Here is a 25,527-nt window from a genome sequence, read left to right as displayed (position 1 = left end):
GGTTCATATGTATTGAGGTTGGCTAGGACTATTAATTACTTCCCTCCTTTGGAAGTTAGTATTTTCTGATACCAGGTGTGGTAGTTTGAACGTAATTAGCCCCCATAGGCTCATTATTAGGAGGTGTGGCTCTGTTGGAGTAGGTGTGGCTCTGTTGGAGGAAGTGTGTCACTGTGGTGGCAGGCTTTGAGGTCTCATATATATTCAAGCCATATCAAGTGTCTCAGTTCAAGTGTCTCCTGTTGCCATTGAGTCAAGATGTGAGACTCTTAGATCCTTCTCCAATACCATGTCTGCTTGCACACCATCATGATAATAATGGACTGAACTCCTAAATGGTAAGCCACCCAATGAATGCTCTCCTTTATAAGAATTGTCATGGTCTTCATGGCAATAGAAACCTTAAAAATCAAGGAAGCAAGAGTTTCTACTTAGATCCAGCTTGAATCATCCAAGTAAATGCCCTAAGTGTGTGGTATCTTCAGCAAGAGGGTCTTACTTTCTAGCTATGAGAGGCAACTGAGGGCTCACATAAATAGTCTATATTTGGGAGTTTTGGAAGTCACTCGTAGTATCCTGACAAAACATTCAAGAGTAGGCTTATAGTACCTGGTATTGGAATTTTTGTTAGTCTATGGTTCTTGTGGAGCATATTGTCAGTTCAAGACACATGGAGTCATAAATTCCTCTAAGATACACACACACACACACACACACACACACACACAATCCCCCAAAATATAACTTTGATGTACTATAACTACTTGCACACTCTGACATTTAATATAGGTACTTAATGCCTATAATATACACCAGAATTATGTTTAATGTGTCCCAGAGTTTTTGTTGTGTTATGTCACCATTTTCTCTTAGTTCCAAGAATACTTTAATTTCTTTCCTGATTCTTTCTTTGATCCATTCAACTTTCAGTAAGGAATTGTTTAATCTCCATGAGTTATTCTTTTAGCAGGGTTTTACTTGCTGTCAATTTTATGTTTTATTGTGTATTATACAGATAAAAGTTATTTTAATCTTTCTGTATTTGTTAAGGCTTGTTTTGTATCCCAGCATGTGGTCTATTTTTCAGAAGCTTCCATGTGCTATTGAATTGAATATATGTTCTTCAGAATTTAGGTGAGACATCTTGTTGATATTTGTTAGGTTTGTTTTATATATCACTTACTTCTGATATGTCAAATTTTGTTTCTTTGTTTAGATTACTTAGCAACTGGGGAAAATTGGGTGTTGAAATTGTCTACAATTATTGTTTATTTTTTAATTTGTGTCATTAACACCATGAGTATGCTTTTTATTAGGAATGTGACATTTTCCACATTAATTGATGCCTCATTATAATAAAGTAAGCCTTTTTATCTCTTTGGATTGGGTTTAGTTTAACATCTATTTTGTCAGATATTATGATGCCAGGGTTTGCTTGCTTCCTGAATTCATTTTGCTTGAAATAATTTTTCCAACCTTACACTTTAAATTGGTGCATAAATTTAAAAGTAAGTTGAGTTTCATGTGGACAACCAAAAGATGGATTTTGTTTTTATTCCATTCTGTTAACCTATGACTTTTGTGTGAAGTGTTGAAGGCATTAATACCTAAAGTTATTATTGAAAATTGGCATAGTTTGCAATCATTTCATTGTGTTTTGTTGGGTTTTATACTTAGTTGTGTACTGTGCCTCATTAAATTTTAAATTGATTTGTTTACTTTCTATAGTCTCTTGGCTTTCTTCATTTCTCTTTTCAGTTTGAAGTATTGATTACAGTATTTTGTATAGTATTTTATTTTTTGCAAATTTTTTAGGCTGTTTTATTCAGGGAATGTTTTGCTGTCCTTCAACCATGGCAGACAGTTTCACTTAATACAGTTATCTAGGTTAGTCTTTGTGATCTCGTTAAACTTGGAATGCATTATTCCAGGTTCTGGAATTTGAAGATATAGTTTTTTGATAATTGCCCACATTTTCTGCATTTTCCTTGCTTGTGCATTTAATTTTTTAATAGTCTTTGATTATATCACCAGGATACTCTACTTCATCTTCAAAGGCTTGATATTTTATGTTCTGGTTGGTTCATTTGACTTATTCATCTTTCCTCTGGCTTTTCTAATTAAGTTATTTAGATTTTCTTTTTTCCCTCTTCTCTTTTTAATTAATTTTTTATTTAAATTAAAAACAATTTTATTTTACATACCTACCCATTTCTCTAGTCCTTCTGCCCTCCCACTCCCCTTTACATCTCTCCATCCCACCCCCCATCCACTCTTCAGAGAGCGTGTGAACCTTCCATGGGGGAATCATCAAAGTTTGTTATGTCATTTGGGGCAGGACAGAGAGAGTATCTATCCCTCCATAGGTAATGAGCTACAAAACTCCAGTTCATGACTTTTTTGTTTTGTTTTGTTGTTTGTTTTTTGAGAGAGGGTTTCTCTATGTAGCATTGGGGCCTGTCCTGGAATTAGCTCTTCTCAACCAGGCTGGTCTCAAACTCACTGAGATCTGCCTGTCTTTGCCTCCCAAGTGCTGGGATTAAAGGCATACACCTCCATTGCCTGTTATGTCATTTTTTTTGTTCAAAAAACTAGTTCATACACTAGGGATGAATACTGGTTCAATTTCCAGCAGCCCCAATGAGAATTCTCAACACAGGTTATTGAGATTTTCAATCCAATCATTTCAACTTTTATGTTCTTCGGATGTTTCTATCTCTTTATTAAATTTATATTTCATATCCTGAATTATCCTGTATTTCATACAGCTACATATTTTTTTGGGACATCACTCAATAATTTACTGTGATCTTCTTGGAATTCAATGAAGTACTTGATTCATTGTTTTTAATTCCTTGAATTTGTTGATGCAGTTTATGCTTGTTCTTTTAAATTACATGTTCAGGAATTCATCATGTAGTTTTCTATAGAAACCTTCTGTAAGACTAATCCTTATTTAGGGGTTTGATGTTCTGTGTGCCACTAGGTAGGTTTGGCTTTTAGATGTGACCTGAGCATGTAAACTTTATTTTTGTGTATGTGTCTGATGTGATAATTCAGACTCGTGTAGGAAATGTCTAACTCAAGCTGAACAAGTGTCCTGTTTAACTGGTTCATGGGATGGTGGCTTTCAAATCACAGGTCTAGAGCTGTGTAGAGAGGGCAGTAGCAGAGAGGGTAGTAGCAGAGGGGAGGATGATAGATGAAAGGAGCATCTTACCCATCAAAGGTGCCTCTTGAAGAAAACAGGTTTGAAGACCACCAGTATGGAACTAGGCCTGTGGGTGTGCAGACGACTATGGTTGAGGGAATGGAGAAGTGAAGGAGCAACTTACACATTTAAGGTGGTTCATAAATCTTCCATAAGCTACAAATGGAGATGGAATTTAAAATTTGTGAAAGCACCTGAACATTGATGAGAATAGGAACTAAAATGGATACCCAAGAAGCTGGTGAACAATGAACAGACAGATTCAAAAGCCAAGAGTTTGAGTCAGGAATTGAGTATGTGCTGCTAAATGTACAAGTTAAACATGGGGAAAATACTAACTTCTACAAATGTGATAGGGAAGGAAAAAAATGAACTTCCACACAAACACAAGACTAAAATTAGTAGTATTAAAATAAGAGGTTAACTGAAATACTTGAGAAGTTTGCTCTTAGACAAATAGCAATGTGCTTTGGTTGTATGATAGGAATCTACTTTTTGCATGATTAGGATAAAAATTTGGAATCTGACCAAGATTAAGAATAATTGTAAGGCTGAGCAGATGTTCATGTTAATAAGCTGATTAACAATAGCCCTAAGCTCATTGTACTTCTCCATATACAAAACTGGGATTTCTGAGTTGAAACATGTTCACTGTAGTCTTTATATTAAGGTCATTTCTAAATCAGAAGGGTAGAGACGAAACTTTGGATTCATTCTGCAAATAATTTGGAGGGTTAATATATTCTTCCAACTCTAGTTGACTCATATTATACTTTCTATTAGCATTTGGCACAAGGGGACAGGTCCAGATCAGATTTAGAGCCATTCCAGACATGCCTAGACAGCACCAGAGACTTTCTGAACTGTGCACATCTGAGTCACAGGGAAACTGCTTAACCTCACAGCAAACCTATTTGCATAGTTCTTTCTAGTCATCACAAAATGTCTTTATAAATACAAAAATCAGAGCAACTGTGTTTTATTTGGAATAATAGGCTTACACATTGAAATACAGCATTTTAAGAGGAATCTCTGGGTTCTCATGATGACATTTATGTTGTACTAGGATGACATGAATGTCCAGTAAGAGTGGCAGCAATTTCTCTACCTGACAGAAATTTCCAACAAGTTGTTTAAGGGTTATAATGGAACCACTTTGGAAAACAAATCAATTAGATGAAACTCAATCCCAGTACTGGAAGCTTCATTATGTGACAAGGGTGGACAGTTGGACTCTTCACCACCATTATTTCACAATTTCATTTAGATTGTCTTCATATGTTTATAGATCTTAAGAAGCTTCTACTTTATTGGGTTTATATGCTACCAATCAAATATTCCTTAACTTAGCCTATGTAACAAACTATTAGAAGGTGAGTTCAAGACCAGCCTAGTCTACAAGAGCTGGTTCCAGGACAGTCTCCAAAGCTACAGAGAAACCCTGTCTTAAAAAACCAAGAAAGTATCTAAAAACATTTCCAATTTAAGCATATGCTTTATGAAGAGCATAATTTTAAAGTTTGAGAGAATGATAATTTTAACAGGTTTTTGCTATCTGACTGACCATATGTTTTTCATTTTTTCATGTCCATGTAACAACCACCTCATATATGTCCCTATGGATGTTATAGCATGGACTTTTCTTCATGAACAACTGCTAAGTTTATGGGTTCAGACATCATGACATTATATTAAACTTATAATACTAATAAATCCTTGCTTGATATATCAAAGTAAAAATATTAAGTGAAGCAATCAGTTTATTATTTAACAGAATTGAGAGAATTCTTCTGGAGGTAAAACAGTGAAAATAATTTAGAATATGAAAATGAGGTAAGAAGGTACAGGGAATGTTCATCTGAAATAAATGGGACAGAAAATGCTAGTATGTGTGAGCTAGTATGATGTCATTCAAAGATAATTGTGAAAAACAGAAACAAAACAAAGCAAATTGCTAGAAATGTTCAAGATAAATAAACAGAAGTTTTAAGAAGAATAGAAGAAAAGAGTTTTCAAAATAATATCTATCATAGTATTCATTGCAGGAGCATGGTGTAGAAATCTCATGAGATATACAGGCGTGTGATCACATTATTCAAGTGATCTGCAAAAGCTTTGCCATATGTTGAATTGCTTTCCTCTTCATAAGATGCCAAGGACATGGATACAAAAGTAAAAGCTCATGGGATTAACATAGGATTTATAAATAGTCACCAATGCATTTTGTGTGCAAATATATTAATTTAGTTAAAACTCTTTTTCAGAACTGTGAAACGCAGTAATATACTCTTCTGAAGTTTATTTCTGCTCAAAATAGAAAATGTTCATTCTGTTCCATTCTCACAGAGAAAGGACGTTACACAGTGTCATATCAACCTGGGTCACATTACAGCTACTGGCTTAGAAATGAACATTGGCCAGAAGTAATTAAAAATGGAGAGCTGTGCAGTGTTGTGTGGTGGGTAGTCACCATCCAGCTCCTCCATAACAGGTGTCTGCCTCGTAAAAACCTCCATCATAATCAGCACTCACTGGCAGCCTTACCGGAAGGGCGAGGAAAGCAGCCAGAGTTTACGATGCTTCTCATCTTCGTCATGCAAGACTGTTTGCATGCCACCTCTTTTGTAAAGTTTCCATGTTTTCCACTCAAAAATATAAATTTATTCAACCAATTTGGGAGCCCCAGAAGTATTTCTAGATAGCAATAATTTCATAAACAGAGAGCAACTTCACTTGGTAAGAAGGAAACCATGGACCTGTTTTCAAATGTTGTTAATGAAAACCTTTGAATACGTATCTTTTTAAGTCAGCAGTTTTAAAGACAGACATATGTTACCACCACAGGTAATGGTCCTACTGTTTGAAAAAAAAAGAAAAACAGAGAAAAATTCATTGCATCAGATCATTAAAGTATCACACTCAAAACTAATCACGAGTTACAGCGTGAAACCAAAAGCTGCATTCAATGTTGCGTGTTTGTGATATTGGATGCTAGTCTGTCAAAGGAGAATTTATTTTTCCATGCTTGCTAACATATAATCTCCTAGTTTTTGTACACCAGTACTCAAATCCAATTACACAGAAATAAGAAATTTATGATTATTTTACAACTGAATTATTCTGAAAAAAAATAACCTTCAGGGTAAATAATTGTAAAAAAATAACCTTTTTGCAAAAGCTATGTTTTTATATTAAAACATCTTATAAATATTAGTTCATGCTTTGCCACTTGACTGCTCTCACCTTTAAAATATGTTTAGTGCTGTGATCCCAGGAACTATTAGCTCTATGTAAATGGATTTTATGATGTTCACTGTAAGTCTTATTTGAGTCTTATCATGAGATACAACTGAGCTATGGATTTGAATGGATGGTACTGATTATTACATTATGTTCTTATTGACCATTCCATATTTAGACAACAGGAAATTAATTCCATAATTATTGAAAACATACATAAATATACTTACACTTAATAAATAGAAAAGAAAAATCTAGAGATAGAGAACTTTGCAAGGGATCTTATTCACCACATAAACTACACATGGAGGTTTTCAAAATAAAAATAACCCCTTAAATTATTAACATTTACCGCCAATAAAAGTGTAAGCTTAACATTTGTGAGTAAATATTTTCAACAAATAAAGCTTAGAAATAAACAGTGAAAAAGGGAGGTATACTCAACATAAAGTATAAAATAAACATATGTTTTATGATTGAACTCATTTATTTAATACTGAAATAGTTGCATTTCATGATGCTTTCATTTTTATATTGGCTTTATTTGCTCTATAATTTGAATCTAAAACCATATTTTTCTTTTTTTCCATTCATTTATTTAGCTCATAAATAAAGTCATGCATAATTATGATACATAATACAGTATGTTCACAATGGCATGGCTAAATTATACCAATTAACATGTTATATCACACATATTCATCATTTTTGTTTTGAGAACACTTAAAGTATACTATCTCACAACTTTTAAAATACAGCATATTGTTATCAACCATATTCATCATGCTCTCAGTAGACCTCAAGACTTCCCAGAGTCCATGCCTCTTGTCCAACTGCAGTTTTATATCCTTAAACCAATCGTTTCCCCATTGTTAAAAACCCACATTGAAGCCTAATAGCCACAATTCTGTTCTCTGTTCCCATAAGTTCATCATTTCTAGGTTACACATAAAATTGAAATTGTGTGACATTTGTCTTCCAGTGTGTCACTTATTTTTTTTTGGCAAGCATGTAACTTTACTACTTACTAAAGATGAAATCAAATTTGTATGCACAGGTGAGCACTCACTGAAACACCTTAGATTCATCACATATTTGAGTTTCAATTAGCATATATATATATGTATATAAAGATCAATAATGGCAATATAGCAGCAACAGCTTTTCCAGGTTCTGCAGTCATTTGAACAAAATTGTAGAGACATCCAGCACACGCCATTTAAAATAAAACAAAAAACAAAACAAAACAAACAAACAAACAACAACAACCGCAAAAAGGTAAAAAACAAAATCCCAGAAAACAGCACAGTTCTCTTACTCTTGTGTTCTCTTACTCTTGTGTTACCTGGCACCATTTTTTTTTAAATTAGCTTCTCAATCATCATCTGGGAGGAAACCATTCTGAGCAACATCATTAAAAACAGCTCTGATAAAGCATGGTCACTACTATGTATCATAAAGCAGGTCCACATAAGAGTGAGTACATATCATGTTTGTCTTTTTGTGATCGTGTTACCTCGCTCAGAATGGTTTCTTCTAGTTCCATCCATTTTCCTGCAAATTTCAATATTCCATTGTTTTTTTTTCCACTGAGTAGTACTCCATTTTGTAAATGTACCACATTTTCTCTATCCATTCTTCAGATGAGGGGCATCTAGGTTGCTTCCAGGTTCTAGGTATTACAAATAATGCTGCTATGAACATGGTTGAACTGATGTCCTTGTTATATGAATGTGCTTCTTTTGGGTATATGCCTAGCAGTGGATTTGCTGGATCTTGTGGTAGACTCATTCTCATTTTCTTGAGGAGTCGCCACACTGATTTGCACAGTGGCTGTACAAGTTGGCACTCCCACCAGCAGTGGAGGAGTGTTCCTCTTTCTCTGCATCCTCTCCAGCATAAACTGTCATTGGTATTTTTGATTTTAGCCATTCTGACAGGAGTCAGATGGTATCTCAGAGTTGTTTTGATTTGCATTTCCCTGATGACTAAGGATGTTGAACACTTTCTCATGTGTCTTTCATAAAACCATAATTTTCAAGAAAATAAATCAAATATTGCTGCACACCTGAAATTGTTGAATTGAAACTAAAGTTTCATTTATTGACTTAAAATGTTCACATTGATATTCTACTATAATAGAACAGATGTCTTTGGAGATAAGGAATTTCAAAAATTCACCTTTGTATTATGTATTGTATCAGTTTATAAAAGTGAACAAATGTTAAGATGAGTACACATTATTGAAATTTCTGTGACTAATAAAAGGAATAATCTATAATATTACTATATTCTGCTCTTCTTTATTTAGGATTGTAAGTTAAATTAAGTCATTCTACTTGTATTTAATTGTTGGCTTCATGACCACTGATTTGCCTTTTCTAAAGAATTGGAACCAACTTTTCTCAGGCAATGTTTTGCAGGTGATTATATACTTAGGAAGCAACTGAATTGTTGCCATTTATGTTAGGAACTTCATTTGTGGAACAGATTGTTGGTATTCAGCCATGTATACTGGCCTGTCCTTGGGGTTTTGACAGGATATGCCCTCAGGTGCACTATGTTCCCTTTTAAAAGGACCCTGCCCACCTCCCATCCTTCTCTCTCTCTCTCTCTTTCTTTCTCTCCCTCTCTCTGTCTGTCTGCCCCCCTTCTCTCTCTCCTTTCCCCTTCTTCTCTCCTGATGTTCCTGTCCCTGGAGGATGCCCTCCCCTTGCTCCTTTCCCCTTTTATGATCCTTTACCTAATTAAAAAAAAAAAAAACCCTGTGCTTGAAACCTCTCACATGGCATCTTGCTCTGGCATGCTGCTTTTCTTAAATTACAACACAAATGTTCATTTAAATTTTCACAATTGGTAAGTGAGTTGCCTGAGTTCTGGGAATCTGGGGCCTGTGACATTGTGTGTTTTAAAAACAATCTAGCACTGAACATATTTCTTCAGTTTAAATACAATTGATATATATGCTTTTATTTTACATTGGACTTAAGAAACCAAAGGAAATATGTGTTTTCTAAACATCACAGTCAATAATATATACAAAAGTCTTTAATTTACCTTTAAAACTTTTCTTAGGCATGCTTACAGAAGGACCTTGAAAAGTTGTAATTAGATACTTAAAAAAACAGCATTCTGCAAATCTGTGAGATCGAGGCCAGACTTGTCTACAGATCGAGTTCCAGGACAGCCTCCAAAGCCACAGAGAAAGTCCTGTCTCGGGGAAAAATATTAATAAGTAACTTTGATCTAATATGAGCAATAAATGTTTATATAATCAAGTGTTTGTGGTTGGTATAAATTATCTTCTCAGCTTCCTGTGTTCCTTTCCTTACTCACTATCATACTCTCTATAATCCATGTCTGTCTTGTTAACTGAGAGTCAAGTTAGGAAGCTGTTTAGTACACAAATATGCATAGTGGCTGAAGCACAGTAACATTCATAAGATAAAATCAACACTCTAGTTTGTGGAGTTCTACCACCAGTTTTCTTATTATTCCAAAAGAGTTACAGACCAGCTGACTTTGTCCTCTAAAGAATATGGACTATTTGCATACTAGGGATAAATACTGATCCACGGCCAGAGGCCTCCTAGATAAACCAGACCTCCAAACTGACCTCCTCCTTCAGGAGGTCTGGGTGGATCCTGTACTGGTTTCCCAGCTATCAGTCTGGGGACCATGAGCTCCCCCTTGTTCAGGTCAGCTGTTTCTGTAGGTTTCTCCAGCCTAGAAAGGAGATGGGATAGGAGGTCGGTGGGAAGGCAGGGGAGGAGGGGATGGAGAGGGAACTGGGATTGACATGTAAAGCAAGCTTGTTTCTAATTTAAATAAAAATTACTTAAAGAAAGAATATGTACTAAAGAAGCCTCTTGATAGGAGCATAGATGGGGGTAGCCAGTGTACCCAGATATGAACTTTAAATAACCACATATACTTATAAATTGTGCCTCTGATGCAAAACAGCAATTACCCAAAGGTGATGAATTCACAGTATTAAAACTTCATTTGTGACAAATATTTTGTTCTTTTCAATCTTTTAATTTTGCTAAAAAGATTGCCAATACTTTTCATCGCAATGTCACTTTGTGTGTTGCTGTTGTCTGAGAGAATTTTGTCAGTGGAAGATATTTCAAAGTATTTTTAAGGCAGCCGAGCAAAATTGTGTATTTTGAAGTACTTCAATTTAACTTCTCCAGGCTTGTTTTGCTCTCTACCCAAGCGCACCTCTAATGCTGCACCGTTCTCTGCTATCACAGTGGTGTATCCTGTGACTCCTCAGACATTATCGCCACCTGTCAAACCTGGCATGAAATAGCTTGCAGGGTTTTTATGTTGATTTTAAGGAATTAGAGGCACCAAGCATGTTATTTATTCTGGCTTTATCTTCAGTGATGTATACAGTTACCAGTAGCACGGGGCTGCATCCCACATAATCTTTTCAGCATTGGCCACTGAAGTATTTTATATTATTGCCTGGATTAAGGTTTCCTGTATACTGCACTGAAGTTTGCTTTCATTTAGAAATACTTCAGGCTTTTAAACTCAGTTAATAAGAAATGCCAGTGCTCATAATTAATATGCACAAAGTTGCCTCCCCAAATTAATACAGTTTCCTTGTCATCTTAGTACTGTGTAGATTCATTTTCAAAGCTATATTTCCACAACTTCCTAAAAGAGGTATTAGCTAAAGATTTATTACTTTCCGTTAAGAGGCAATCTACATAAAATTATTATGCTAGAATCAAAAATATTTGGTAGTTTTAATTTGATGGACACAATCTGTCAAAAATGCCTATAATGAAGGATTCAGCATCACCAAAGAAGGAGAAGAGGTGAAGGAGACTGGAGACCCAGGGAATACAGTTTCCAATTCTTGCTCCCACAGTCTTGGATGTGCTCCTGCCCTTCCTGCATCAAGTGCTAATATCTTCACCCTTCCTCCTCCTGGCAGAAGGTAGCACAGACTCCACAATCTGGCAGTCACATCTGGGAAGCAATAGTAACCCTCCATAGGGAATGTGCTCCCAAAGTCCATTTGTGCTCTAGGGATAAACACTGGCTTTCCTGCTAGAGGTCCCATACACTGCCCGGGCTTCCTGGCTGGCACCCACATTCAGAGGGCTTGGTTCGGTCCTATGCTGGTTCACCAGCTTTAAGACTGGTGTCCCTGTGCTCTCACTAGTTCAGGTCAGCTGTTTCTGCTGGTTTCTCCTGCACGGTCTTGGCTCCTTTGCTCATCCCTCCTCCCTCTCTGCAATTGGATTCCAGGAGTATGGCTCAGTGTTTAGCTGTGGGTGTCTGTTTCTGCGGTACTGAAGGCTCTAGGAATGGTAACCAAAGTAGTCATCAATCTCATTATAGGAGAAGGGCATCAAGGCGGCCTCTCCATCACTGCCTAGATTCTCAGTTGGTCATAGCCCTGTGGAGCCCCTAACATTTCCCCTGTGCCAGACCTCTCTACAAACATATACGGCTCCCTTTATTAAGGCCTCTGCTTTCTTGCCCTCCCCTATTCCTCCCCTGTCTCAGTCCTCCTGTTCTCCCCCCACTACTCCTCCCCCTCTCTCCTTCCCAACTCCTTCCTCTCTGCCCTCCCCCTGTGCTCCCAAGTTGCTCAGGGGTTCGTAGGCCCCTCCCCTTCTTTGGGGGACCATGTGTTCTTCTCTTGGGGTCCTCCTTGTTTCCTAGTTCCTCTGGTGGTGTGGATTGTAGGCTGGTAATCCTTTGCTCTATGTCTAATATCCATATATGAGTGAGTATATACCACGCATGTCTTTCTGAGATTGGGTTACCTCAATCAGGATGTTTTTATCTTGTCCCATCTATTTGCCTGAGAATTTCAAGATTTCATTTTCCCCCTCTGAGTAGTACCCCATTATGTAAATGTACCACATTTTCTCTATCCATTCTTCAGTGAGGGGCATCTAGGTTGCTTCCAGGCCATAGCAACTTGCTTTTTAACCCTAACCTTAAGCATCTTTTTCATTTTCCTCTTGTAAACTTTGTAAACTTTGACAGATTAAATGTCATTTCTACTAAACAAGAGAACATTTTTCTCAGTATTGCTTCCCACCCTCACTTATACACTAAAAAAATAAAAATAAAGAGTGTAGTTGCAAAAAGAAAACCCCCTTGATTTTCTTGCTTAGTTAAATAAAACTTTTAAGATTTCCCTTCATAGATCAATTTTCACAGTAGTGATGTATTCTCCATTACTGCAAACAGTTATTATATTGAATATGCCGTTCACTCGTTTACTATGGCCAACTATTTTTGAAGTTCTGTAATGTTGACTTTGTTTTGACATTCAAATATGAATTACCCACTTCCTGACTCTCACACAGCATCTTTCCTTTAGACCCAATAGCATCAGTCACTGTTCACACCATAGGTCATGCAGCTGCATTGTGGTTGGATGGCATCTACTATATCACAGTCCACGTTACATTCCAGAACTTGAATTTTGACACAAGACATTGTTTGTAGACTCATAATCAATCATATCATCTTTAACACATCCTATCCAGATGATGTAGCAGCATTAATCAGATATACTTTGATTGTTTTGTGTTGTTCATTTAACAGAATTCTACATAGTAGACTAATATTATGTAAACAAACCATAATTAATTTGTCATGCCTCTAGCAGCCTGCAATGGATTAGTTACTCCGAGTCGTGTACTCGTTTTTAAAGTTTTGTCTTTTGTCCACACACACACAACTATCTTTTTTTTGGTTGGTTGTTTTTGTTTTTGTTTTTCAAGTCGGGCCTTCTCTGTGGAACAGCCCTTGCTGTTCTTATGGCCCATGCTGGCCTTGAATTCACAGAGATCTGCCTGCCTCTGCCTCCTGAGTGCTGGGATGAAAGGCCTGCACCACACCTACCTGGCCATACACAACTATCTTAATTGATAAAATCAAATTTCAGGTGATGGTTGAAGCATTGCAACAGGCAAAACCTAAAGACAGGTTTCTTTTCATTCCTGATTCCAGTGGTCTTTAGTATGCACACCTTTTTTAACATAGTGTGTTCAGTACACTTTTAGTGACAGTTTCTGTTGCCTAGATAAAACATAATATATACTAACAAATATGAATAAAATGTAAGAGATGAATTTTGTCAATGTAAACAAATAAAGTGACAGTAAAATACAGTGCCTGATAGAATTGGTTTGAGAAACAGCAGATCATCGCCATCTAGTTAAAGCTTTTTAATGCTTTGCTGTTTTTCATCCTTTAAACATGACATCACTCTACATTTCGTAAGATGCGCTATTGATACATCCATTTAATCTAAGAGATATTTACTACAAAGCTACAAGTTAACTGCAAGCACAGGTTACCAGGAAATTCACAAGTTCAAAAAGAACTTGCTTGTGATTGAGCATTCCTGGCTTCACACAGCAGTGCAGAAAATCTGGAAGAAAGGGGAAATCACTTTGACCCACTGAGGTTGTTCTTTACTTTATACTTTTCAGAGCAGAGAGTAGCAAGTACAAGAGTTCACCACCAGTACAGTCTCCTGTGACTTGCTAGCTGTTCAGAATGCCCTGTGTTTTAAAAAGCTTGCTCCCACAGACACACAGACACACAGACACACACACACTATACATATTTATACAGGTATATATAACATATGTTTTCTCTCTGTATATGTATATATGTAAATGGATGTATAGTGTGAGAAGCAATATATATATATATATATATATATATATATATGGTGGAGATTACAAGTATGTCACTTCATTTCAAACTTAAAAGTTTTTCATTAAACTTCTCGTCAAAGTTCACATTTCATTTCATATCTCTTATATTTAAAAAATCAATGCTGTTTCTGCAATTTTTCTCCTACAATACCAACTATATACTAGTCAAAATTGTATTCATATTTCAAGGACATTTAAACCACTTCCTGCTTCAAGAAATTTCCCTGAAATTCTTTTATAAAATGAAGTATTGGTTGGATTGTTTTTTCTCTTTACTTATATCTTAATTATTTACCTTTGAAAGTTGTCTTGTTTTCTGTCATTTATATGTCTTTATTATAACCTGTAACTGCAAACAAAGTGAAACAATTCAGATATTTATTAGAGTATTTGCTTGCATGAAATGCAAAATATTGCTGAGTAGTTTTCTTGTATGAAAGATTTAAAAAATTAAATTGTGCTGCCAGAGAGCTTGTGGTTGAAAATGAGTACTGCTCTTACAGTGGATTGATATTGGTTTCTCAGTACCAATATTGGATAGCTCACAGCTACCTTTAAATTGAGAACCAGGACATCTGACAATGCTTGTTGTGTCTGTAGGCACCTGCATTCTAGTGCACATAAAGAACACACACACACACACACACACACACACACACACACACACACACACACACACACACATACACACACACACACACCTAATTTGAGGAATAAAAAATAATCCTTGAAAGTTATTTCATGAAAAATGTCTAACTGAGGGTTCATCTCACACATGCACTTGTTATGGTAATGTACAACACAGTTACCTTAGTTTTAATCTTATCTTACATAAGAAGGAGATGGTCTTGTTAAATTATCTACTTATTAAATGACCATAGATGATCTCAATGTATGAACATTCACACGTATGTTCACACCAATGCTGCATGTCCTTATCATTACACAGGAAGATGTACTAAATAAATTTATCACAATCCATTCCTTGTCTAGAATTAGGCAGTGGTTTCAAAGTGTGGTCAAAAAGGGACCTCTCAGAACATAATTTGAATAATCACATGTATATTTGACCTCCAATTTATATTTTAATGTTTTTCTCATCAAAGTTCACATTGGTGTACTTCACATACCTTATCCATGATATAACATAATATACATCTATGAACTTATGAACAAATACTTAAAGCACCTTACATTTCATGGCAATTTCTTAAAAAAAGAAACCCATTATTTGGGGGGGGAATTTTTTTTGCTTTTGTTAGTTTTGCTTTGAAATTATAGACATAGATATAGATATAGATGATATAGATATAGATATAGATATATAGATATAGATACGTGTGTGTGTACCAGCTATAAAATAGGTAACAAAAATGAAAGAAAACAAAACTTTTCCCAATAAAAGACTTTGCTGTAAAGATTACAGAAGATAATTTACTGTCCTAAAATGAAACTGAGCTCTGTACTGTGGTATCTATCACATTTTGCTATGATTGAAGCATACACCTTTGTATCCTACTTTGAGTTTTGAGTTGTTAATGTATAATCTTTTTTTTTTGTTGTTTTTTTTTTTTTGACAGTGTTTTTCCATAGCTTTGGAGTCTGGGCTTGAGCTATCTCTATTGACCAGACTGGACTCAAACTCACAGAGATCCTGACTCTGCCTCCTGAGTGCTGGGATTAAAGGAATGTGCCATCACAGCCAAGCATAATGTATGTTCTTCTTTGGTTACCTCCAGCACCAGGCTTAATCACAGAGCTTGTAAGTGTCTTCGGTGAAAGGAATGACAGCTCATTTAAAATATGAATCACTGACATTTTCCTTTTAACAGGGCCTCAACACAACCAAAGAAGGTTAGAAATTCTTTTCAAATGACATTTCTTTAAGGGGACTCATAACATGAAGCCTGTTTTCTGGGTGATTTTTTTCAAGAACATGTTAAGAACACTGACAAATTTTCATTCATTCTAATTATTCTAATTGCAATCATCAATGTTTTGATTTTCATGAATTAGAAATAACATTAAAATATGAGTAATATTATAAGACATCAGTAAGTCATATCTTTAGAGCAGTAGTGTAGAACTACTAACGGGCACTTGAAATTTCTGATGGCACATTTATAGTTACACATGGTAATTATATCAGGGTGTCACAGAGTTGAGAACAGGGATACTGGGAAATAACATAACAGGAAAGCCTTCAATAATGAAGGACTGCCCTCTTAAACTATCAAACCATCATGCTGAGTTCTAGAATCTTTGATTGACAAGAATAAAAAGAGAATATGATAACTACCATATGTCTATGGTTCTTAGATGGTTCAAGCAGAATGTAATAACCTGTACTTAAGGTTTCCACATAAAATTTCCAGAAACACCTGTTTTTGAGCTTCAGGTATGTTTAAATATAGGGTGAGATGAATACATTTGAAATCTGGTATGGATGACTTGCAACAGATACAATTTCGTGGAATGTTACTCCAAAGTGATTGAATGGTCACTCAAAAGAGATTAGAAATATTCTTCACAGTATGACATACTCATGTTAGTTACATGACATGAAGCCCTTCTCTGTCACAGTTATGCAAATCAATTGCATTCTAAGGAAAATTGGTGTAATTAAATGATGCTTTTTAGCAGAAAAATAGTGAAAAGGCTTTCAAATAGTCTTTTGAAGATTACCAAGAAAATAATTTGGGAGTAAATTAAAGTTGAAGAACAAAAATAAAATTCCAGAAACATTAAAGTTATAATTAAAATTCTTTTGAATTAAAACAAAAATAGCAAGTAAATACAATACCTAATATAAAAAGGTAAAGGCAAAGAAACCCAGTCAACTTTAACCAATGAAAATTTATGAAGATCTGTCTTCCTCTGATGTTTTCTTTGTATGTAGAATTTAAACCCTCAAAATTCTTCTGGAAGCAAAAAATCCCTGATAGAATAAAATCACACGAAGAGAGAGGTTATAAATATCCATTTAGAGAGTACCTCATTTGTAAATATAATTTTATTTTTTGATTAATATCTTTACTAATACAACCCCTCCAGTGCACAGTAATCATCATTTTACTCTCTAATTCTAGGAGTACAGCTCTTGAAATTTCCAGTAAAAATGAGATATCAGCTCAATTTGGCCATTCCACATTGCATAAATATCAAATCAAAATAGTATGTATTGTAAATGCATACAATAGCAATAGTTAGAATATAATGTGTAGGCTGGGATGCTATATCACTATAACTGTGGAACTCAGCGAATCTAATGGATTCTGAACTTGAGTCCAGCCTGGGCTACATAATGAGCTCCTGTGTCAACAAAAGAAACTAATTAAAGTAAATAAATGGTAAATGTGTTATTTTATTTCTTCATCTTTCTTCCTTCTGCTATCTTTTTCTTATTATTTCTTCTTTTCCTTCAGGTATGCTTAGAGACATGTTAAAACTGTACCTCATCTGTGTCACTTAAGAGAGTAAATTAGTTTTCTTGAATGCTCTATACTTTGGAATAAACCACCTTTCCCTGGAATGTAAAACAAACTCTTCCAAGTTTCCAGATGGTGACTTTGAATTCCAATATTAAATAACATGGAACAACTTTCATGTCACGAGGCATTTTTATCACTTACCTTATTGACCTTGATATTTATACAAGAAGAATGCTGTGGGTTTATTTCGTGGTTGTTTCATAGCCTCAAAATGTCAGTGCTTTCCTATAAACTGTCATGTTGGTGTTTCCTCTGAACTAGTACTCCATTTCAAGAGTTTTGATTCTTTACATTTCCTCCTCATCATTTATTTGAATGATGATACTCTGACTACATGAAGAAGCAATATGAACATAATACATTCAATTAGTATATTACTAAAATAATAATTAATATATTAAGTTTAACTGTAGCTTAATTATGAGCAGGATAAATGCGCTCAATTTGTAATTATTAGGGCATGAGTGAAATTGTAATGTTTCCCTTGATAAAATAAGTGAAAAAATAGTGCATTATGGCTACTGAAATTACACTGTACAATAGACACTATATTTTATTTTTCTCATAAAATTTCTGAAATAAGACTTCTCATTTCCTGGGTTCAGGAGATAAGCACTTAATTAAGCTGTCCAATTTTAAAGATAACATAAATATATTTTATTTGTCTTTTTTTCTTTGATACTTTCCTTATGGGTTTTGATTTCCCACATCAGTCTTTATTCAAATGCATGCATGCAAAATCATCTGAACTTTCCATATTGTTTTTTAATCAACATGTGAAGGCTTTTAAAACTACTGATATGATTCTCTGTAGTTAAAGAAAATTTCCCCTTTCTGCTAATGGTTTTTATTAGAGTTTACATGGATTATCACATAGACACTAGCCCTCAATCAATGACAGTGGACTGACTGCCTTGTGACACATGCAACTCATTATTGTGTTCAGTGTGATTGGTATTAGTCACATTTGGGTATCAAGTCAATGGGAAGTGGACAGTGCTGCTAAGAAAATAATTTATGATTTAGCTTCTGATTTATTTTTATTAAATTTAAATATTCATTTCAGTCATTGTTCTGTCCAGCATAGCTATAACTGATCTATATTGACAGCCAAAAGAAAATATCATAAGGCATGGTTGTCAGTGTCATCTGTAGGACAAATGAGAAATGTGTTGCCAGAAAAGAACAAAGGTACTGCACATACTCCTCCTCAAGCAGGATTAAATAGTTCACATGGTAAATTAAAACTGTACTATATTAACCAATTTCTTGAAAATTGACTGTGATATCATGATACACGTGGAGAAATTAACCATATTGCATTTCCCCAGTCTTTTCACTCTACAGATTGTTATATTAGTAGTCAACCTATTTTCTCTCAGCTGTCTAATTACCCATAATATTGCTAAAATTCAAAACCCATTCTCATCATATAGCTAGGTGTCATTTACAGTTTAATATAATTGTTTCCCATATGTCTGAGTTCATTCAATAGATATTATCCTTAAGCAGTAAGGCTGTTTTCTTACAACACCCAATGATATTGTCTCATTAATAACTGTTGTAATTTCAGAAAGCAGTGTGCAATTGAAAGATGCCATGTGACAAAGCTTTGGTGGCGAGATATTTATCAGGGGAAAGAGAATGGGAAAGGGGCGAGTGGAGAGGGGGAGACTGGCCTCTGGGAATGGGAGTAGCAGAGAAGGGAGAGGCAGAGAGAGAGAGAGAGAGAGAGAGAGAGAGAGAGATGGGAAGTGCACAGGACCCTTTAAAAAGGGAAAGTAGTGATTGTGCACAGGTGGTGCTCTTAGTGGCTGAAGCTGAGAGCATATCCTGTCAAAACCTGAAGAGCAGACCAGTACAGATGCCCAAATACTAACAATAATCATAACCTAATTTGTCTAATGCACAAACTAAATTTCTCTTTTATTGTTATAGTGGGAAATTACCAATATGGAGTCAGGTAGAAATATAAGGGTATTTAATAGGGAAAAGTCTTACTTACAGAGCAACCTAGCCAGCTGGCATGGTAGAGGTCTGTCCAGCAAGAAGCAAAGAGACACCGAAACCGAAAACGCAGTCCTACTACGTCACTCTGACCACGCCCTCACAAGCCTGGTCAGGCACACCTGTAGCCAGCCCCTAAGAAGGCGTGGCTACAGCTTTCCCTACATATTGTCTTTGCTTTTTCCTTCCCTCCATTGTTCTTATTGTCTCCAAATGCAGACTATGCACTTTACTGCACAGATACCCGTATGAACCAACTTCTTCTTGCTTTGGTAACAAATCACCACTTTGTAGCAACTCAAAGCAATGCATATTCATTATCTTTCTGCTACAGGTCATAAATGTGAAGTACCAGCAGTGTGTGCATGCCTCTAGAAGTCTCCAGGGAAAAGGCTGTAGTCTACTTTGTCACATTACAAAATGCATGTATCTTGTAGATCATAGCCATTACTTCTGCCTTCAATTCTAGTAATGCAGCAAGTTTAAATTCTCTGTGTCTGCCTCAGTCTCCCCTCTTATCTCTTCTCTTCTGTGTCCTTTTCATGTTTACCTCTGTGGCTTTAAGCTTTCTTCTTTTATTCGGACAAGAACCCTTGCAATAACCTCTATTCAAGTTGGAAACCTCCATTAAACGCACACACACACACACACACACACACACACACACACACACACACACACACGGGGTGCGTGGAGGGGTGTGGGAAGAGAGACAGAGGAACAGAGGCATAGGGAATGATATTGTGGTGAAACATAAAGAAATTTAATGATGATTCATCACTTTATCATGATAAGCATTTTAGAACTTCAAAACCAAACATTCATCATACAATTTTTAAAGAATTTTAAAATTGTTAGTGCTTATGGACACATATATGTTCACTCACAATTATATTGTATGTACTATACAGCTAAGCTTATACTTATATACACTACTTAAATAACATAAAGTAATTGAACCTTTATTGCTTTTTTACAGCATATAAAATATTTTCAAGATCTTATTCAAACAAGTTAATCAGAGGCTTCTTGTGAACTCATGTATTTACCCCTGTAATAAATCAATTTCTGATTATTCTCCCTCCCAATTATGATTTCGTGCATTGACTTAGTAAAGGCCCTATTTAACAATGGCTTTTGGCTAAGAGCTTGGTGATGCGTGATGTGCTTTACCAAATGTTTTCATTGCAAGTGACATGTACAAGTGTCTTGCCAAACCATTACATTGGTGACCTCACAATACACACCCTTTAGTGGAGAATGTATTGGTCTGCCACCAGATGGATCCTGCTTTTAATACTGGCTTGGACTCTGAGAAGCCTGTTGTATTTTTATGTCCTCAATATCTATGCTTGCATTCCATCAACTGTGAAATAGACATAGTGATATTTAAACCTATCTAAAAGAAACTAGATAGTTGATTAAAATCTATTATTATATTCATGTTTTGCTACTGGAGACATGGACCCAAATTCTTAAATAGGCCTATTTTGTTTTGTGTTGCATTAACGCATCTACTTTTGCCTTCATCTTAAGAACATGTTATATTTTATAGAACAAAACTCAAGGCATAGATACATATAAGATAATACAAAGTTAAATATATGCTGACAATTTTGCATGAATCATATGTATTTATACTTAGTACCCAATTGATACCTATAACTGGTAATGCATAAACTATGTGAAACTTCCCACATCTCTAAAAGTGAGAAATTAAATGTAGAAAACTTTACTTTTTCTTAAAATAATATATAGTAGCTTATAGTAAATTGTAAATAATCTACAGAAGTTGATACAGAATAAAATCGTTGTTCCCAGTGGCTGAGTAGTACATGGAGAGAGAGGGATGCCAAGTTACTAGTCACTGGGTACAGAGCTTATAAAGTGTCAGTTAGGAGGAGTAATTCTCAATTTCGACAGAAACACAGATTCATTTGCTTAGTAACGCCGAGTTGACTCTATAAAGAAAACAGGAAGAGTTTTGTAGACTGTAGACTTTTGAAGTATGTCCATTGGACTCTAAATGTTTTCAGTGTTTGTTGTACTGGCTTCCTTTTCATTTCTAGTTTTGGATTTGGATGATATAGTTTGTTTGGTTAGTTTGCTAAATGTTTGTCAATATTGTTAATCTTTTCTGAGAAAAAGATTTTCCATTTAATTGATCATTTGTAATTTTTTCATTAATTTTAGTGTTGACTTTGTTTATGTTTTCTACTCTTTTTCTGGGAGGTTTTTTCCCCTGTTTTTCCAAGGCCTTCTGGTTTATCATTAAGTTACTAATCTTGTCCCTCAAAATTTTTGATGTGAACACTTGATGTTATAAAATTCTTCTTATGACTGTCTTTCTTGTGTTATATATACTTTAATATGTGCATTTATATTTTCATAAATATTTTCATGTAATTCTATGAATTTTTAAATTTCCTCTTGATTTTTCCCTTTACCCAATTTTCACTCCATAGTGTGTTCCTTGGTTCCCATCACTTTATGTAATTTTTGTTGTTTGTATTGCAATTAATATTCAGATTTATTTCATTGGGGCCAGTTAAAATACAAGATGTTACTGCAACTTTTCTGCATTTTCTGAAGCTTGCTTTATGTCAGAGTGTATGGTCAATTTGGGAGAGCAATCTATGGGCTGAAGAGAAGAGTACACCTTCTTTAGTGTTTTGAAAGAACTCTGTAGATACTGTTAGACCCACTTTATTGTATCATTGATTCTATAGTTTCTCTTTTTAGATATTTTTTTCTAAATGATATGCCCATGTGTTTGAGCGAGGTGTTATTAACTATCATGTCCAGGTGTCACAATATTGAAACTACTGGAGGAGAAAAATAATCATCATTTGTGAAGTCTGTGACGTGTAAGAATGACCAGCTTGGTAAGCTATGTACACTGATACAATAGTGGCATGAATATCATGCTGTAAACCAAGGGCTTTGGATTGGATTTTAAGCTAAGTCTACATGATGAAATCCACAACTGGCACCATTATTGAAGGCCAGAGGTTGTGGCTTGACAGTTCACACAACTTGGAGAGAACTTAGCTACCACTAATCTGCAAAAATGGACATAGTATTAAATTAACTCCCAATGATTCATTCCTATACAGATAGATTAGTGAATCTGCAGGCCCTTATTATGGAAGCTTCCTTCTTCAGCGGATGATCGGATGGCACAATAGATCATGCATGTGCAGGTCTTATGCAGTGCATTTAGTATGTCAGAGAAGTAGCACATGTCTTCCCCCTGACTAGATAAGCAAGTAAATGAAATAAGTAAGTAGGTACACTTTTAAGATTGGATGTGTAAAGTATCTATCACATACTACAAATGGAATATAATTGAACATTGTTTTAAATAATGTAAGAACACATTGAATGTAAGGTTATAGACTCCAAGCTGTTCTCCTGAATCTATCTCCTTTGACAGAGAATTTTATGCATAAACTAGAATGCTGAGACTTAAATTTTTAGTACTTATGTTAGTTAGAGTGTATTTTAAAAATAGTCTTTGTTCTCTTCATTCACTTCACCAATGTTCATGTTCTTGTTCCATCATAAATAATAGATATCTTTCTTTCATCCAGTGTACAAATCCAATATTTCAGTATTGTGTAATTAACTGAAATTGTTAACCTGTGTTACAGTGATTAACATTCAGACCATCCGGTTCTTACTGTAAGAAATAGTACTATTCTAGACATCTTTAGACACATTTACCTTCAAAAGTACCCACATAAACCCACATATGTGTGTATATTTGCATGTGTATGTGTATCACAGCTGTTCCCATATGAACAAAAACATTTATATTGGTTGAATTCTATTTTTTTCCATCTACAATCAAATGGATAAGTACCTTTAATATCATTATAAATAATATTTTATACATGTGTAAAATGAGTTAATGTAAGTTATCTTTTGAAACATATTTCAGTTTAATAGGTCTAAATATATTTGCTATTATTCCTCAGAGTTAGCCAAGATTAAAACATTATGCAACTGGTAAATGATGATTCATCTGATTCATCTTATTTATATCTGGGTTTAAAAACTAATTCTAATTGCCTTTAAATGGTATTGAGGTATTGTTTATTTGGCTTCAGGAGAAGAATTTCTCTGGAAAACTGCTCATTGATATTCGGGAGTTATATCTTTATTTATAATATTCAATTATGTAATTGGCAGTCAAAAAATAAACAAGTGAATGCTAATGTGAAAACATTATTTCTTTCCTTGTTTAAATATAGAATTTATATTCAGTTGGCAGGAATGCTCATATGCAAAATATCAATAAAACAAGCATATTGGAAACAGACTCCAAACATTTATACTCCAAAAATCTCTTTACTCTAATTTATTTAGAATGTAATTGACCCGAGGTCTAGGGACTGTACAGAGGACAGAATGAAGAGTTACCTGCCTAGTGCTACGTATGAAATACTTAATTTTGTCCTTTTCTGCAAATTAACGATTTTGACATTTAAAAATATGTTATTGTTTGTTTATTTATTTATTTTTATTTGCAAAAACAATCTCATTGGTGGTGAATTTCCTGTTGTTTTTTCTCTCCATTTCTTTTCCTGGCAACCACGAGACCCAGATGCTAAGCACTGGAAGATATTTCTTCCAATAGCAGCATCTGGCGTGCTGGCAGACTCCGTAAGCAATTTTGTTTTACGGAGTTAAAGCAGCTTCTGAGTCTATTACATGGTTAATCTGATGGGCTGTCTGGGCTGACTTGTCCTCCTGGATGCCAACAGTGAGAGAAGCAGTGAACCGTCTGCCCATTAGGACTGCTACAAAGAGCACACCTGAAAAAGAAAGAGAGAGAGAGAGAGAAAAAAAAACAGCTGGGAGGAGTATGCTCTGCTTCTGCTCAGCCATTGCAGTAGTGATGAGCGACCTAGCTGAACAGTTGCCTAAAGAGCTCGATCTGCCCTCTGAACTTCCGGGCAGACTAGAGAACTGGAAAAAATTCAGGAAACCGTCCAGCCACTCGATACTGAGACACAGTGTTTTCCTCCAATCAAGGAGAGGAGAGGAATAAGAAATGAGCAGTAGAATTTTGAGAGTGAGAGACAGCAATTTCATTACCGAGCTTCTGTAGCAAATGACTCAAAAGAGACTGGATTACCTGATGTTAAGGGATACATCTCACTCACTTTACACTACACCTTCAGGGTTTACCGGAGCACTCATACATGATAAAAAGGAAAGAAAATACACTAATAATAAAACTAGCAATTATGTAATATGTCTCATCATTGTTTCCCTTCTAAGATGTTATTATTCAGATGATAACACCAAGCAGTACTTCGCAAGACATATTCTTACAACCCAGAGAAGACAGGATGACCCATCAACGTACTCAACAGGGCTTCCACTTGAGGAGCTCATGGGGTCATGTGGGCATTCCCTGAAGATTTACACTATTAAGTAAATAAATATTTTATTAATATTTTTCCATTGTAAAACAACATATTATTGGTTATTTGATTAGAAAGTGTGTTATAAAATCAAGAAGACTCTTTGGCTCATAGCTTATTAATATTTAACAAAAACATAGTAGTACTTTAGTTATGTATCCTTATTTGATATAAAGAAAAATCAGACTCTACTACCTAAATAAAAGCCTAAAAATACTAAAGAATAGGGCAAATATTTGCTCTACCAGTACATGGTTTAGTAGGCCTCACACTCTATGGTTTTCCCTTATCACCTGCCATTAAGACCATAAGAACAAAAGACTGGGTTTCATAAATAATCTGATATTCAACCATGAACAAAGAATAAATTATTAAGATAAATACAACCTAATGAAGATTTTTATAAAGTTGATAGTAAAATTAAAGAAAATTTT

The sequence above is a fragment of the Cricetulus griseus genome, chromosome 2 (genome assembly GCF_003668045.3).
Source record: "Cricetulus griseus strain 17A/GY chromosome 2, alternate assembly CriGri-PICRH-1.0, whole genome shotgun sequence".
NCBI classification, from domain to species: domain Eukaryota; kingdom Metazoa; phylum Chordata; class Mammalia; order Rodentia; family Cricetidae; genus Cricetulus; species Cricetulus griseus.
The sequence above is the reverse complement of the archived record's forward strand: the minus strand, read 5'-3'. Positions refer to the sequence as shown.